We start from the raw sequence: 18728 nt of genomic DNA, 5'->3' as shown, positions 1-18728 counted from the left end.
CCAGCTCTACTAGTAGAGGATAAAGAGGAGGCCATGGGCATGACCAGAAGAAAGAACTTGGGAATCATTCCCACCGGGGTTTAAACACCCCCATTTATTAACCATGATTTTTACCTCCTTCAGGCTTAATAGTACCTACCCCCTGGGGGTTTTGTGAAAATTAAGCAACAATTCATGCTAAGTGTGGGTACATAGCAGGTACGCAACAAGAAATAGCAGGTGCATTTGATAAATCTTTGCTCCTTCCTCTTCCAAGGAGAGGGATGGATAGGGAGTAGGGGCCACTGAGAATGGGGGCACTTTGCCCCAGACTTTCAAAAATCAAACTATAAATGGTGTGTTCCATTCCCCCAGGTATAAAGGAAACAGTCATGCCCCGACCTGGCTCCAGGGTCATCCTATTCCGTGTCCTGCTTTACCAACTAAAAGGGAGGCAGGAGGGGAATGAGGGGAAAATGCACCACTGGGTAGCCAACCAGGCACCTGCTAAGATCCTGTCCGTATCGGGACTCAAGAATTGGAGCAGGTCTAGAGAATAACCTGGATGTCTGAACCTCTGTGCTACATATGAGGGACTGGAAGATATTTGTCCCCAGATTCACTTTACCCTTGAGATATTCTCCCCAAATGAGGTTACACAATCAGTTGCAGAAACACCTGGTCCCATTTGCAAATAAATACGTATTTTTTTCTCTAAATCCTGTAATCATCTTATGATTCATATGCATTGTGCTTGTATTTTAAAAAGCACAATTTAAAAAAAAATCAAGTTGCCAACGCCAATATTTTACATATAGCGTAATATATTTTACTTGGTTTTGGCATTTCTTCTTTTCTTCTTGTTTTAATTACTGGGGGAGCCTCACAACCCGGGTGTGGCCAGGCCCCTGGAGATGCCCGCAGCTCAGGACAGCTCCTCCCAGGGCCCCCGCAGTCCTGGGAATGGACCCAGCCCGCCGCCGGAACGGATCTCCCGGCGGGCAGAAGGGACCACGGGCCTCCGCACCTGACAGGCCGGACACCCTGGCCAGGGCGGGCCCAACAAAAGGCGCCGTGAAATGCAGCAGGAGAAAGGGGCTGCAGCCCCCGTCGGATGGGAAACACTGCTGCCAACCAGCTCCGGGGCCGTGCCGCCCTTGTCCCCGGAGTGAACTCTCCCTCTCTGCGCCCAGCTAATGGCGGGGCGCGCGGCCGCGGCCCCTCTTCTCCCTCCCTTTAAAGAGAAGGGCGCGATTGTGTGGATTTCACAGTCTGAGCACAGCTGAAAGGGAGAGAATTAAGTCTCCCTCACGGCTCTTTTCAAGGAGGCCGAGGCTGCGATTCGCCTTCATTCAGAATATATGAAGCTTTTGTGCGTCGGGGCCGGGCAGCCGCCGCGGCCCCGCTCCCCGGCTGACTCTCTTTACAGTGGAAACGTACAGTAATTAACACGGGTTCCGCTCCCGCCCGCGCCCCGAGTTGAAGGGGGCCGCCGCCTCCGCGCGCCTGGGAACCGGAGCCGCCGGGGCCCGCGTTTGTCCACCTGAGAGCGCCGCGGCGCATTTGTAACCGTGGCCTTGGAGCCCGAGAGCCATCCATTCTGGCTCGGAGCTGCCTGGCTGTCAGGGTGCGCCGCGGCCCCCGCATGTGTTGCTAATAAAAGCCCAGCCCGCCGCTCCACCTAGCAAGCTCCCGGCAGGGCCACTGCCCGGGCAGGGGGAGGAAACCCCGGGGCCAGCCGCGGTGACCCTCAGGGGCTTCTCCATCTCTGAGTGTGGGGAGTCTGTGATTCCGAGGGGGGGCAGGAGGGATGTAGACAAAATACTTAAGCCTTCCTCCATGGGAATTGTCACCATGAGATTAAAATTTAATTTAATTTAATGGTTTTTTTTTTTTTTTTTTGGTCTGAAGGAGATGAAATCTGAAATCTGGCCCGAGTGGCTGAGGCCTGCCAATATTTTGGCGGTGCTTAGTTTTCAGGCTTCTTTTTTGTCACTCTACTCGGATGATTCATGCTGGAAAGCATGTTGTATCATTTATCCAGTAACGCAGCCTAATAAAACCCCCCTTCAAATATGTTCCTTAAAGAGCCAGAAGAATTTGTTCCTCTAGACTCAAACCTGTGTTCTTCATAAAGTCTGATTGAAGAAATAGAGCTCTCGGGGAGCCAGGGTGGCTCAGTCGTTAGGCGTCTGCCTTCGGCTCAGGTCATGATCCCAGGGTCCTGGGATCGAGCCCCACATCGTGCTCCCTGCTCTGCGGGAAGCCTGCTTCTTCCTCTCCCACTCCCCCTGCTTGTGTTCCCTCTCTCGCTGTGTCTATCTCTGTCAAATAAATAAATAAAATCTTAAAAAAAAAAAAAAGGAAAGAAATGGAGCTCTCAAAAAAAAAAAAAAGGTTGGACGCTGGAGAGAGGAGCTAATCTGATGCTTGCTGATGAAACTCCAACACTGTCCCCTTGGCCCCTTCCTTGTGGGCCTCTCTCTCCTGGTGGGGTTAAAATGCATGGCTTAACACAAAATTTTGAATGCAAAGTTAATTTTTAAAGACCGTCTTTCTGCCGAGTGTGAGCAGGAGAGTTATGTCCATGTTCTAATTTGAATTCTGGAGGAACAAAAGCGATGTATTATGAGACAAGTAATTACTGAAGTAACTCAGTGCCTGCCCATGGTTCAGTGTCAAGGTGAACAAGGCTTCTACCCTGGGCTGCTGAGGTTTTTAGAATGGTGTTCCACAGGCCCCTTGAAAGGTGGGTCACCTGCATTGACCCGCAGGAGCCCTCTCAAAGCAGGTACCTCCGTCTCTGGGCAAAAGTCCCCTTCCTTTCAGCAAGGTGACTGCAAGTGCCAAGGTTGGTCCCAAGGCTGAAATGGCAGGTCCCTGCTGGACAAGACTCCCTATTAAGGCAGCAGAGCATGGTGCTTAATTAAGCCCAAGGGCTCTTTCTGGGTTCAAGTGTTGGTACTACTATTTACTGTGTGTCATCTTAGACAAGTGTCTCAGTTTCCTCCTCTATAAAATGTGGATAATATTCCTACTGTTCTAGGCGTAATGGCCATCAAATGGTGTAACACATATTAGCTTTTGGTTCATTATTTTTAATAACAGCAACCATTTATTTAGCACTCACTCTGTGCTTTACCTATATCACATCATCGCATCATCAATGGATATTATTATCCCCATTTCACTGATAAGGAAAATGAAGCTCAGAGAAACAAAAGTGAAGGAACTGGATCGATGTCACACCATGACTTTAAGGGCCATGGTGCAATTTCAAGTTGTCCTGGGAGGAGGGAACGAAGGAGCAATCTGGTCAAGAGTGAGATAAGATGGTAAGATTCAGGCTCTCAGCTGGTTGAGAAGTAAGTGATTTTTAACCCTTTAATAAGGGGCTTAGAACCTGTATATGCTCTCTCCTCTTCTCTGCCGTCATGGCGTGTGCGGTTGACTGTTCCTTGCCATGTCTTCTCACGACTTTCTGGATCCAGTGATCCCTGGCCAAGAAACAAAAATAGAACCGTTGCATCACCCAGTGGATTTGGATGAAAATGGTGATAAAATCAGGTACAGCTCCAGGAGGAGACACTGGAGAAGAACCAAACTGGGTCTACAAGGAATCGCAATGACATGGCGGGCATATGCACACCCTATCAAGGTCACGTGAGATGACACACATATTCACACTCTATCAAGCTCACAATCAGATGGTACAGGTATTCATGCTCTATTAAGCTCACTTGCTCATAACGTATCACTCTGTAAATATCACTACCATCTGAGCAATTGGGCATGTTTTATTTGGAAAAAATGACTTTTCTCTGTTTCTGTGCTTTCACACTAGTAGATTGGCTCAGTAATATGTGAGACCTTTTGTTTGAGGAAAAAAAAAAAAAAACACCTGTATGTGAATACACTTTGGGTGTTAGGGCACAGCACAGTGGTTAAGAGGCTTATTTCTGGCATCAGAAAGTCCTGCGTTCAAATCCCATTTTTACCGATTACTAACTCAGTAACCTTCAGCAAATTCTTTAATCTTACATAAACTACAGACTTTTCATCTCTTAAATGGGAATAACAATAGTCCTTGCCTCAAGGGGTTCCTGTGAAGCAAACCCTTCCCCATAGGCTGGGTGTTTTGAATTCCACCACTAGAGGTTTATTGTCTAGTATGTTAGATTTTACATGTCAGTGTCATGACCTACTCACTTAATCCTCCCTCTGAGAGTTCAACATCTAGTTACAGGCTGAGCAAGAAGTATTTCTTCTCTAGCCCCACCCCTACTCCACATCCTTGCCTCCTTCTTCTCCAGAAGTCTCTCCTGAACCCTCATTCTGGACTAGGCCCTGCCATAGTACTGACATGACACCATGCCCTTGCTCTTCCTGACACTTAACACCTCTTTAACCATGTGCTCTACTCCTGTCTCCCAAGTCTGGTTAGAGAGCCATGACGAGAGGCACCATATCAGTCCTGTTCATGCCTACATAAGCCCTGTGTTAGCAACAATGAGCACCTCTGTTACCCAGACTGTGGCCTTGAATTCTGCTCCCCACTAAAAGGGACCAGCACTCCTCTGGAGAAATGACTGATTCCATGTCTGAAGCAGGAAATGTACGAGTTGAGCCTGGATCATCTTTTACCAGAAAGCAAGGAAGCATTCAAAGATGATTGAAGTTATATTAAAAAGAAGCCAACTTTGAAAAGCTCACGTTGGCCAAAGAGGGACCATTTGTGCATCAAAAAATAACTGGAATAGACTGAAATACATAAAATACGTTTAAAGCCATGAGCCTATTGACCTTTGAAGAAGGCTATATAACTAACTGATTCTCCTGAAAAATGGTAACTAAAGAGAAAGGATCAAACATTCCTCCTGCCTTTCCGTACTGACTGTGCCATGGGCAACCAAATAGTTGATGGAAAGAAGCTTCTTTTTATGGAATTATTATAGCTAATAAGTGAATAGAGAATGATAGGATTAGGATGTTACTACTTCCAAACCTCTGAAGAAGTAATGAATCTAGGAATTGATCATCACTGAAAGAGAGACAACCAGCTACTGGCCTGTGATGGAAGAATATAATGTCATCCATAAAATAGTCTTTCCAAAAATAGAACTTTAATCTGATCAAATCTCTAGATCTAACTAACAATTTACAGGAATTACAGGGGACAGAGGAACCTATTGTATGACACCACACGGATGCAGACAGGTGGGAAAACGTAGAGACGAGAGCCCTGGTGTTGGACAAACAAATGCATTGGAAGAAAAACAAAGAGAAGGGGAAGGAAACCTAGGCATTAAAAGAAATTTTGAGAGACATATCAACAGATTGCAATGTATGGAACTTATTTCCACATTAATTTCAATAAATTGCCATTTAAAAAAAATCAGGAGATAAATTTAAACATTGCCTGGATAGGATATTTAATGATATTAAGAAATTAGTGTTAATTTCTGAATCAGATAATGACATTGTGCTTATTTTTTTAAATGATTTTTTTATTTTTAGAGATAGATATTTAAATGCTTATGGGTTAAATGATGTCATGTCTGAGATTTGTTTGAAAATAGTCCTGGGAAAGAGGAGAAGTGGGTGGGAATAGTTTAGACAGAACAAGTTTGGGGATGCGTTGATAACCGGTAAAGCAGGGTGTTAGTAAGTGAAGTTCTTTATACTATTCTCTCTCTTTTGTATAGGTTTGAAAATTTCCATAATAAAAAAGGAAAAAAGGGGGAAAAAAAGACATTGCAGGTATCAGCTTCTGTCAGAAGAGACATTTGGTTGTCAGGGCCTCTGATGTCAGGGGATGGCCACACTCTTTGGACCAGCTGGGGCTGATTTCACATAATGAAAGAATGTGTCCATTTATTTGTTTGTGTTAATTCTATTGTCTATTTTCTCTGCTAGAATGTGAGCTCCAAAAGGCCAGGATCTCTGTTTTGTTCACTGGTCAGCCCAAGGGCCCGTTGTTGTGACACTGAGTAAGTCATCTGTAAATACTTGTTAATGGAGTGCTCCTCACATGAAAGGCCAGGACCAATATTTCCATTTTACAGAGGAGAACACTGAGGCAGAGAGACCTGATGTTCTTGCCTAGGGTCATCTAGTGGGTTAGTGGTGGGGCTGGGACTGGTACTCCAGTGTCTGCAAGGCTCCCATTCAGTATCTTTTGGTCAGCCCGGACATCTCAACCTGGTGCAGGAAGCTGAAATGAGGTCTACAGGTCCTGGCATTTATAAGAACATACTATCTGTCCTTCCTAAGTGTTCTGCATGAGAGAGACAGGGAGAGGGAAACGTGGGGATAATAGTAACAGCTCATATTTCTTAGGACTAGATGCCATTTTGAGCACTCTACCATGGTGAACTCACTTAATGCTCACAACAACCTGAGAGGTGAGTACTACTGGCTACCCTAGGAGGCCAAGGCCCAGAGAGCACACACATTCTGACCCCAGAGCCTCAGACCTTAATCCTGACATTAGAGCCTTAACCCCTGCAAAAGGCCATTGAAAAATAAAACTGTACTGTAGGGGGCTGGTGCTTCTACTGACGGCAGCAGAAGTGGTGGCCTGAAGGCTGGACTCTGAGGACAGGCAGATGGAATGCTCACCTGACAGTAGCCATTGGATAACAGGTTAACAGGTTAACAGCAGATAACTGCAGGGTCACATTGTTCTCAATTATCTGGCCCTCTGAGGACAGGGGGTCAGAAATCCCACAGTAAATTCCAACTCAGCCACTAACTCTGTCTATGGGCCCAGGCAGGGCCCTTCCCCTCTCTGGACCTCAGTTTCTCCATATTTCAAACCAAGAGAGTTGGACTAGACAGATGTTCCCAAAGGACACTGCATGCTCTGACATCCTTTCATTCGACACTGAAATGCTATGATCCCACCAAGGGAGCCATGGTGTGTCTGGGACGTCTCCACATCAAGCAGTTGGAGGCTCATTTTTAACCCCTCATAGATGTCTCTTACAAATTATCCAGGGTCATGGATTAGTTTAAATACAAAAGCTTAATTTCCTCTGCTTGGCTACTGTTATAAGGAATGATCAAAAGGAGTCAAGGAACAAACACAGTTGGCTGGAGAGAGAATGCCCGGGATGAACTGAGGGACGTCCTCTTCCCCGGACCCCTCCGGGTTTGGAAATCTTTGGGGCCTGTAATTCACTGCTGCATTAGGCAGTGCTGAGATGAATCATAACATTTGGAGCCGTCAAAGAAAGGGAGAAGAAAGGAGACAGAGGCCAGGGAGAGTGAAGGCTCAGTGTTTTCTCAGTTAAATACATGTTTTCACTGCAGTGTGATGGGCCGAGAGCAATGAATGGCCATGATTTAGTTATCTTTTGGATGGATGATTTTAAATGCATGTTGGAAAGGCTTTCATGAGGCTGACTTTTAAAGCCGAGGCACAGAGTGGAAGTCTTTGGTGGGGGAGCCGCTGCTTGTCTTTCAGAGGTTGTGAAAGCCCAGGGCCTGGAGATTCCTGCTGCAGGCATTTTTGTTTCTATGTTTTCCACTGGCACACGATCGCTTCTATCCCAGAATCCTTCAGACTCTGGTCAGACACCTTGTCATAAGCAAAGGAAGAGGAGTGAGATGACATTGCGAGGGGACAGAGGGAGGACGTGAAGGCAAAAGGTGTGGCTGTAGAATTCTCTGAATCCCGGCCATGTTTATTTAGAGCTTCTATGTACCCATTGCTCCGGTGGGCAATGTGAGGGGTTGGAGGAGACAATGAGCGATGACCAGTGCCAGATAAATTATTAAGATGACCGCTCTGCTTGACCGTTCATGAGCAAAAGGGGTCACTGTGGAAGGGTTGCTCAGTCACACACCCACCTGCCTCAACATTGAGAGGTTTGGTTTTATCCCCCATATTATCCAAAAGAACACCAGGGAAGACAGCTAGGTTAGCCCTTTGTCTGTACCCCAGTCCACTCCTGCAGTAAGACCCCACCAGGCCCTGTTACTACCTGCTTGAAAAGATTTAACAGCTGAGCTCAGTGCCCAAGGAAAGGACCAGAATCCTTACCATGAGGTATGAGGCTCACCACCAAGCCCTGAGGACATTCTCCAGGTCAAGGATCATGAATAGCATTTTATATATGTTGTCTCATTCTATCCTCACAACATCATCCAAGATAAATACTATTGTCATCCACATGTTGCAAATGAAGAAATCAAGTTCCAGAGAGGTTACGTGCCCTGCCCAAGGTTAGTGGAGTGAGGATTTGAACACAGGAGTCTGACCTGCAGTCTGAACCCTTCCCGATGCCCCTCACAAGCCCATTTGCTCCTCCTGGGCCTCTAACTGCCTGCACAATTCTATGCCACCCTATTCCATCTGTCTATGCTCTTCCTCCTCACCTCCCTCTACCTGGAAAGAGATGTTCATGCTTCAAGACATGGTTAGAAGTTTACCTTCTCCACGAAGCCACTGCATCAGCCCTGGCAACTTGGTTTCTTCTCTCTGCCAACTCTCAGGGCTCTGAAGCTTCCCTAGGTGATTGTACCATGCCCCTCTGGGCAGTAACTGTGTAACTCCCTGGCTCTTTCCTCATCAAACTGGAAGCTTCTTAAAGACAAGACCGCAAAGGGCTGGCACAGCCTGGAGGAGGAGACAGACATAAATCCCCACATAAACATATACTTTAAAAGGGCATTGGGGCAGGGGGAGGTGAATTAGGTGAAGGGGGCAAAAACTGAAAAACCAAAGTTCAAACAGATATTTACACAGCCATGTTCATAGCAGCGTTATTCACAATAGCCAAAGGTGAAAGCAACCCAAATGTCCGTTGGTGGATGAATAGACAAACAAAATGTGGTATATACATACAATGGAATATTATTCAGCCTTAAAAAAGGAAGAAAATTCTGAGACAGGCTACAATATGAGTGAATCTTGAAAACATCATGCTTAGTGAAGTATGCCAGACACAAAAGGACAAATAGTGTCTGATTCCATTTACATGAGGTATGTAGAGTAGGCAAGAGACGGAGAGTAGAGAGGTGGTTACCACGGGCTGGGAGGGGGTGGGGAATGGGGAGTTAGTGTTCAATTGAGCACAGAGTTTCAGTTTGGAAAGAAGAAAAATTTCTGAACATGGATGGTGGTGATGGTTGCACAACATTGTAGACGTACTTAATACCATTGAACTGTACACTTAATGGTTTGAATGGTAAATTTTATGTTGTGGATATTTTACCATGAAAGGAAGGAAGAGAGGGAGGGAGGGAGGGAGGAAGAAGTACCTGTAAGGAGAAGAACTAATGTCTATGACAAGAACTCATCGTAAGTAACACTGTTTTCTATACCATTCCCCTCAATTTTAAAATAGTGGAACTAAAAAGAAATCACAAGAGAGCAGTTGGCAGCCCCCGAGTGTGGTGGAGTCTGCTCCTACTCTGTCTGATCTCCTTGCCTGGGGAGTTTGTAAATGAATTGGGCACGTAAGAAGCTGATCTTACTGGAATAATTGCAATCGCGATGAGCACCCACCGCCACCATGCACCTGCCAGGATCAACCTCTAAAGGCTGCACGAATATTCCCACATTATCCCCCACACCACCCATCTCCCAAGCTGTAGGCCTGACTTAGCCCCTAACTCCTTTGAAAAATAAACCATGTGTCCTTTAGCTTGGATTTTCGGTTTGCAGCAGAAGCCTTAACTCTTCTGAGGACCTTGGGACCCTTCCCCCACGTATGAGCCTCTCCTTCCTCCTCCACAGAATGCTATGTGCCTCGAAGACAGAACGTAGGTGACAGAACTTTTCACTGTAAAGTGGTGCTTACTTGTTTGTTCTGGACCAAGCCCCGCCGTCAGAGCCCTGCACGCCTACCATCATGCCCGCCATCTATTTCGAGTAGTGGGGTTACCTGGCTTCTTGAAATCCTCTAAATACCCAAATAAATGAACCGACGCAATCAAACTGGAGCCCTCGACATCACAAAGTGCTCTTTGTCCATTTATTTTACGTGAGCCATTTAGTTTTAATTTACGATCATATTTCATAACCTACCAGCAAATGGCCTGCAGTATATTTGTGAAAAGTGATCAAGTCCCAGTAACATGAGACCTCACTCTGGCCCGGAGTTTAGAAATCTGGGCTCTGATAAGTGTAGGGCAACTGTCAGACTTGGGGGAGATTTTTACAATCTCTGAATTAGTAATACGCGAAAGGTCGGGTTTCTTTACAACAACCTGAAAAATCAAGATAAATTTCACAAAGCCTCATTGCACCCCCAGATCGGGGCTCTGTGAGCTGCATTATGATGTCCTCGAGAAAGTCATCGTCTCTCCTGAAGAGATTTCTAGTTGAACACAGTTCCGTGTCCAAGGGATGACCCTTTTTACTCTGAAACTGCTATTTTTTAAATTTCCCACCTGATTGCCAGAGGTTTTTTGCTGTAAACCCTATCATTGATCTCACGGTCTCTAGAAAAGGTAATTATGCCTTCCTTAGGCCTCTGAAAAAACACATCCGAGGGCTACAGAAGCAAGGACCGTAAGTCCCATATTATAGAAGAGAAAACTGAGGCTCTCAAGACAATAGAAGAAAGTTTTCTGCGGATTGTCCTCCCCTTCCGAACTCACTGCCATTCAGAGCCAGAACTCCTCCCCTTGCACTCCTGTCAGCGAGTGCATTCATTAACCTCTGGACCACACTGTAAAACGAACTCCAGAGAAGTGTCCTACGTCCACCTAGACGATTTTATAACTCAGGAGGGTTTCATTTAATGCGATGTTTTGAACGTGTTTTCGCCCATGAAATGTAAGGACAAGTCGAACTGGCTCTGCAGAGTCTGGCTAATACACCAGTCAGGGTCGTGAAAGTTTCTTTAATATTCTTCTGTGACTAGTCATCAGAGACCTGAACCGATCAAGAATTTTTCATAACTGCCTTGATAGCACTACCTGACCCATCCTGCCAAATGAAAATCATTTTTTATTGTCTTGTGAACCGAACCAACTCTTTAAAAGTTTGAACTCGTGACATTTTCTAAAACGTTCAAAATCAGTTCAAACCTGAGCCCCCAAATGTTCCCAGAACTGTTAGGTCCTTTGGTAAAAATGTTCACTTCACTTATTCAATAAACACCGTGCTTACCAAGCACCTACCTGGGCCACGCACTGTTCTAAGCACCAGATACACAGCTCAGGGTGGACAGAGCACACATGTTTTCTCCTATGGGCTTCCTATCTGCCTCCTTCTTCCCACTGCTAACTTCTGCCTCGGTTGACAGGAGCAAATCAAGACCCAGAGAACCATCGGTGGCTAGTTTGGACTTGAATTAGGTAGCTCAGGTATCTCATTTGGTGGTCTTTGATGGAAGCACCAAAATATTAATTAAAGGAGGACATAACCAGAGCAATCTATTCGGAAGGGAGTACGATGGGGTTGGAGACTTGCGTTATTGCCCAGCAAGCATGCTATTTTTACCAAGATGGCATGTTACAAGATGAATAAAAATAGCAAAGTTTTCTTTAAAAAAAAAAAAAGCTTTTACTCACACTTTCTCTAAGCTTGGGAAAATATGATTTGACCAGATCAAATAATACACACATGTTTTTAATTTGGAGTGGCTGTGAGAGATAGATATTATTGGGGACCAAACCCCCCCCCACCCTGGTGTCCTTGATCCAGGCTGCCGCTCCTGGTAAACTACAAACATTTAAGGTATCATAGGCCTGGATTTCAGGTTGCTAAGAAATCAAAATTTCTAAGGCCCGTTTGAGCTCCGATCAGCTGAGCTGAACTAGAAATGTAACTCTTCCTCTTTTCTTTTTCCTTTGTGTGTGTGTGTGTGTGTATTTGTTTGTTTCAATATTGCTCTCTACATAGCTCTGCTATGTGACTTGGGGCAACTCACTTGTACTCTGAAGTTCCTGTACCATATCCTCACAAAATTCTCTTCTATCTTGAGATTCCTACCTTGAAGCACAGTGTTGTCCTTCAGTGTTACTCTACCCCAGCTCAAGATATTAACCTGAAGTGTCATTTGGCTTCCGGTGGCAACTTGTTTTATAAATCAATTCAGAAACACAAGGGGCCCAAGGACAATATCTTTCATCCTGGTTTCTGCTCCTGTAGGTTACACAAACCCAAAATTCTTGATGAAACAGTGAATGCTCTGCAAAGAGTACTTTTGAGAAAATGTTCCTTGGAGTCCAACAACTCAAATCCAGCTCTGCCATTCACCAGTGGTGAGACCACAGGCAAGTAACATAATCTCTCAGGGTCTCAGTTTCCTTAGCTACAAAATGGGGATGACACATTATTGGGTTGCTATGCAGATTAAAATGAAATTAGGTAAAGGACTTGATCTTGCCTGGCACATAGGAAGTGCTCATTTAATCCAGGTATTATCCAAAGAGATGAACAACATCATCTTTTTCTTCTTAGCTGTAGTGAATTTGAGTAATTCTGTTTGGAGAAGTTCAGGAAAGTCCTGGGGTGGGATAGGATCAATGTTCAGGATCCTTGGTGTGTCCTGAGTCCTGGGGAAAAATATTCCTCACTTGCTGCTGATTTAGGGAGAAGGAAAGGTTTAGTTTGTGTGCTAATAATGTTGCAGTTTTGAACCCCAGAAACTCATCACACATTCATTTTCTTTATCTTGTTCTGAAAAGCACAACGATTTCTACTTTCTAGCCCCAGACTTAGCCAGGGATTGTGTGTGAAGGGAAATCTGGGCATTACTGCCCCTGAAAAAGACATTTGAGGCTCCTCAGCTTTCATCAGTCCCTGACTTGGGAAATCTGCCTTCTCTGATTGTGTCTTTCTTTCTGAGACCTAATTTCCTTGGCACTTGCCTGTTACTCACAAGGGAAAAATCAGCTTTCTCTTCTCATCAAAGTGGGCTGTGCCTGAGTGATATCTACACAGGGCAGAGATGTCCCTAACCCTAGGAATAACTTAGATCTGGAGGTCCAGTCCCCAAAGCAGGGCCACCTCATACTGCCCTGAGCCAGCACCAGGGGGCGGGTACCAATGTGGCAGGAGCATTGCCCCGCCCCCACCCCACATCCATTAGGGATGACATCACTGCCCAGTTGCTTTCCTGGAATTCTCAAGTCTGAGATCTTATTCCCCACAGCCACCCCTGGGACTTTTTACGTTGTCTTCTTGGCTCTTCTCTGTTCCCGTTGCTAAACAAAGAGAAATCCAACTGGAAAGACTAGACGGGGTGAATGGCTGATGCGGTGGGAAGGAGGAGGGATGAACATTTTGCAGCCCTCAGACTTTCCCTAAATTGGCCAATTTCACATCAATAAGTGCCTCATCCATCACCACCACCTTTCAGGTGATTTTCTGCGATGGGATTTCAGGAGGCACTTAGCGTCTTATATACGATTTCTTTACAAAGTCAGTTTTTCCATCATCAAGCATTCTCAGCATTGAAATAAAAATAGGCAGAGCTTTGCTATTTAAAAAGCTCTTTTTATATCAGGTCGTGCAACCCAGAAACCTCTTTCAGGGACCTATACACTTTCTTGAGTTCACAAAGAGAGAGAGAGAGAAGAAGAAGAAAAAAAAAAAAAAACAAAAACCCAGCCAGACAGACGTCTAGTCCCCGGAGGACTTAACCTCACTCAGATGGAAAGAAACTACATAATGAATTGTCAAGCCTGGCTCTGCTTCTTTGCTGTGTGATCTCAGGGAAGTCACCTTACCTCTCTGGGTACCCTTTTTATCATCTAAGACATGGGGATAATAATAATATTTCATCTATTACCTTGAGGGCCAAATGAGGGTGTGAGTGTTTTGGGCACTGGAATATATTATATAAATATAATAAGGGATCAAGGAAGGGTATAAAGGGAATAAAGAAAGTCAAAGACTGACTTCGGATGACTCTTGCACTTTTCATCTTTTTTTAAATTTAGAAGAGCTCTTAATAACAAGAGCTATTAAAATAAGTACAAAATAAAATTCTGGGTAATTAAACATTACATCATAGTTGGCAATTGTTTTCTTTTTAGCAAATATAAAATGCATATTATACTTGATGGTATCTTTGATTAGATGAAATACATGGTATATATTTAACATGACTCTTAATATATATATTTCATATATATATATATAGTATCCTGCTTTTTTTTCCGCTGGACGTTTTATGTCAATATTATTGTAAACTGACCTAAGCTAATCTGGCCATTTGGCCTCATGCAGTAAGTCAGTGGCCCCCTCTTCATTTTTGTTGAGATGTGCAGTTATTGCCTCCTCATGAATGACAAACTACATAAAATATAGACACGATGTGGTCTTTTTTAAAGTAAAGGCTCTTGATAGAAGCAGGACAGGATCGTGGAGAGGGCCAAGACTGATACGGACTTGGGGATTCTGAGCTCACCAGCTGTGCGATCTCAGCATCACTGTGTCCCCTTTCTGGGCACTCTGCTGTCGGAGGTTTGCTGTTCTGCTCTGTGAAAATGGGAGAACTCGCAGTTCTTGAATTTCAAGATTTCTAGGAAGTAGTAAAGAGAAAAATGGGAGTGAAGGATGGCATTCTGGCAGAAGGCAAGTCAGGGCCTCAGTTTGAGGACGAGCTCCCTTCAGCTCACATGCGGGCTCAGGCCCCACTGTCCTCACCTAAGAAATGGGGATAAGAAAATGGGGGTACTTCACAAAGCTGTAGGGAGAAATAAATAAGATCCCATAAAAAGTACCTGCCTTAAGGTGCCTGTGGACACACCTTGGCGCCAGGGCCCCAGGTAAATCTCCGGCCTCTGGGAGGCACTATTGCCTCGTGCTTTCACTCAAGGCCGGTGGAATTGCTGGGTCGTTGGGTCTCGTCCCAGTGGGGCCACTGCTTACCTTTGCCACCTCGGGCATGTTAATGAAGGAACCTAAGGTCCCTTAAGTCAAATGGAGAGGGTGACTCCATCTCGGGTCGGTGCTGAGACTCCACCTAGCCGATGCGTGTAAATCGCTGGGCACCCGTGTCCCGCGCTTGCGAAGCGCTCAGTAAGAGGGGACTGTTATCTGCTTGGCTTGCTCCTCCGGCGCCGAGGTGTAAGTTTAATGATGGGGGATGGGGTGGGGGCGGGATGCGGGCGCCTGGCCGGCTGAGGTCTCCTGGGCCAGCGGAGCGGGCCGGGCCGGTGTCAGCGCGCATTTATTGATGGCAGGTATTTGGGGAGTAATTGAGCGCGGCGGCCGGCCCGGGGCGAGAGTGGGCCTCCACGAGCAATTAAATGTGATTAGGCCGAGACCTTCGGGATCCAGCTGGGTGATTGATAACCCGGCCGCATTCCTGCCGGGCCCGCGACATCAAACGGGCGGCCGGCGGCGGGCGGGGCAGAGGGGCCGCGCGCGGGGACCCGGCCCTTCTCCGCCCGCCGCTGCCCTTCTCGCCCGCGACGCCCGCGGTTCCAGGGAGAAAACGGGTGACGTGTCCTCCTCCTGCCCAGGGGTCTCTCCCTTGCTCGCTGGCCAGGTGCAGCGGGGGAGGGAAGGGCGCGGAGGGGACGTGGTGGCGAGGAGCCCCCCTGCGCGAGGGCGCCGCGCCCAGAGAGGCCGGGCCGACCCGCCTGGGGCCGGACTCCGGGAATCCGGCACGAAATCGCTGGAACCGGGGGAGAAATAAAGGCAACAGAGAAGCAGAAGGGGAGAAATAGGTGACAGTGGGAATGAGAATAAATCGAAAACGGAAAAATATCGAGAGACGCAATGGGGGAGCAAAGTGGGGGGACAAGAAGAGGGAAGAAAAGAGGGTAAAAGAGAAAGTTGAGAATGAGAGCGCGGGAAGGAATTGTATAGACGGTGAGAAAAAAATTAAAGATGTAAAGTGGGACAAACATGAAAAAGAATGAAGGGAAGGGACAGGGAAATAAAGGAGACGGCCAAAAAGGACAAGAAGTGTGTTGGGGGGGGGCGGAGAGAAGGGATAGGGAAGAAACTAAAGATGAGGTGGGGAAGGAGAGACAAAGAATGGGGAAACAGGGGGAAAGATTAGTGAGAAGTAGTCAAGAGGAGGCCTCCCTGGCCTGGGTCCCTCCCCAGCTTTACCCACTGGGTCCCAGGCCCTGCCTCCATCTCAGCCGATTCTGTGCCCAGAGCCAGGCACCGCCTGGTGCCTGGGAGCCCTGGCATTTGCCCCCACCAGCCTGACTCCTGCCCAACCCGAGCCCCAGACCAGCTCCTTCTCCCTCCTGGCTGAATGAGGGGGTCCCCACTCCAAGCACAGAGTGGTCAGTGGGCTCCCTGCACCCCAAGCCTGGGCCCCACAAGCCATAAATCACAAGTGGAGGTGCTGGGGTTCTGGGCCCGTTGTCTCGGGATCCCCGGAGTGTCCGGAGCTGGGGAGCAGTTTCTGTCTGTGCTGACTCCACAGACAGGATCAAAACAGCATGAAAGAAATCAGAGCGAGAACGTCGTCGGCGGGAGCTGGACTTCTAAAACCCCCTTCCGCCCCCATAGGCTTCAATATTAAAAAACCCCCTAGGAGCCTCAGACACTGTATTAATTAGTGCAACCACCCATGAAAAGTTGGGTTTGGAGCGGCATTCTTTGCCCTGTGTGAAAAACCAAGTCTAATAAACAATTGTTAAGTTGGCCTGTTGCCGCTGGTAAATTACATAGCATTAAAAAAATAATGCTTTTCATATTAGGCACTAATTAAAGGTTGGGACAGCTTTAAAACAAGAGAGGGAGGGGGGAAATCAAAGAAAATATAAAAATGTTCTTTCAAGAGTTATGGGAGGTTAATAAAGTATGTCTGTTAGAGTGAGCCTACTTTGCCCCTAGCTACAGCCAAACTGGAGCCACCACAATTGGGTCTCAATAAGATAATGATATTCCTTTCTCTGCTATTAAAAGCCTCCCAGTGCAAACTTAAAATGATTTATTTAATTTAGGAAATTATGAGGTGTAACTTCAAAGCTCGAGCCGTTAGTAATGGAAAATACCAGGTTGTTTAAAATTATAATAATAATTGTTTGGAGGACTCAGGACATCAAAGTGTTTTCATCAACAAATGCAGAGGGGTCCGGAGGAGGTTGGAAAGAGTCAGAGGAGGTGGATGGAGTTTGGATTTGATTATTATGAGCCTTATCAAGGCAGGACTCAGGATTCCCGAAGCCTGGTCCTCTGTTCTGCTTTGAAGTGGGCTATTTTGGAAAGTAATTTTACTGCTTTTTATTTAGTTTCTAGCAAGGAGGAGGTGGGGGGGGCTGGGGGGTGGGGGTGGGAGAGGGGTAGAGGGGTCCAGGAGTTGACAGCAGACTTTTCTTCATTGCTCTCTGACCAATTTCATTAAAGAGGCCTACAGCATCACCAATCTGGAAATTTTTTTTTTTTTCTTACACTGAAGAAGGACACAGGCGCAATCAACTTCATCAACTGGGCCCTGGGCTTTCGGGGAGGGTGTGTGTGACGTGGGTTCTTTTATAAATGAGGTTTATGTTTATTCCAAACCCAGCAGTGGTGAGGGAGTGGGGGTGGGGGAATGGCCTCTCCAACCCGTGGCAAATGAGCGGCTTTTATAGCAAAGAATGGCCGTGGGAGTTTTCATTCGGTCAGACAAGGTTCTGCTCAAAGGCAAGGATCCTCTTTTCAGTCAGGTCAGGCAGACGTTTAGGCAGTGCCTTCTCTCAGCCAGCCGGCCCTCCGCTGCCCACCTCCCGCCGGCCCTGCCCCAGCCCTGCCTCTGCTGGGCCGCAGGGGGGAGGGGGGGAGGCTGAGCCCCAGGTCCCCAGTGAGGGAGAAGCGGGCACTCAGGGGGAAGGCCCCCCCCTGTGCCCAAGTGAGGTGGGGAAGGGGATGGAGAGAGACGCTGCAGAGATGTGCTCTCAGGGTTTGGGAATCTGGGGAGCTCTGGAGGCCCCTACCTCATGTGTAAGACAGCTCTCCCAGGGCTTGCCAGCCCTCATGCCCGCCACCTAAGGCTCATGCTTAGGCCTGAATTCTGCCGCTGCCACTTACTGGCTCTGTGACCCTCTGAGCCTCAGTTTCCTCAACGATAAAATGGCATCAAGGACACCTCCCCCAGGGGTGTGCAAGGATTAAATGAGAGGTGCGAGAAAATGCCTACTTCTGGCCGCACTGAGCACGGGCTGAAAGAAATGTGATTTCTTCTCCTTTCTTCCCCTCTTCCCCAAAGCAGAGCTGTCTTTCTGGAAATGTTTGGAGGAAAGCGTTGAATGTATGGGAGGACGTGCGGATTTGTGTGCCAGGCTTCTGGCAACCTGGGCGAGGATGTCCAAGGCCAGCAGGCTCCTGGCATCTTCGGTTTTAATTCCGCAGGCACGGCTGCGCGGCTCCGGGGTGAGTCAGGGTCTTCCTGCCGCCGCAGGTTGTTTGTCCGGTCTCTGGAACCTCTGGAACGCCTGGCACACCGAGCCCGACCGAGGTGGGGACTCTGGCGACAGCCGACCCGCACGCGGGGCAGGAGGTTTGGAGGGTCACCCCATCCACCCAGCGCCGGGGTGTGTGTGCTTGAGCCCGAGGCGCTTTTTTTTTCTCCCTCCAGGCCTCAGTTTTCCTTTGAGATTTGGGGCGATTGGGGTAATGCGCCGTCGCCCAGACCTTTTCCAATCCACCCCATTGGTCACGCAGGTCGCAGCCCCGATTCTCCTAGTCGCACCCTGGTTTGCGAACCCCTCCTCCCGGGGGCAAGCTGTCTTAACCCGGAGCTGGAGTCTCCCGATCCCCCACCCTGGCTGAGATCGCCTGAGGCTGCGGGGTCGAGCGGCGCCGGGAAGGAAGCTCGGTGGACGGGCTAATT

This window comes from Phoca vitulina, unplaced genomic scaffold (assembly GCF_004348235.1).
Source record: "Phoca vitulina isolate PV1807 unplaced genomic scaffold, GSC_HSeal_1.0 scaffold6, whole genome shotgun sequence".
Classification (NCBI taxonomy): domain Eukaryota; kingdom Metazoa; phylum Chordata; class Mammalia; order Carnivora; family Phocidae; genus Phoca; species Phoca vitulina.
Note: the sequence above shows the minus strand (reverse complement) of the source record.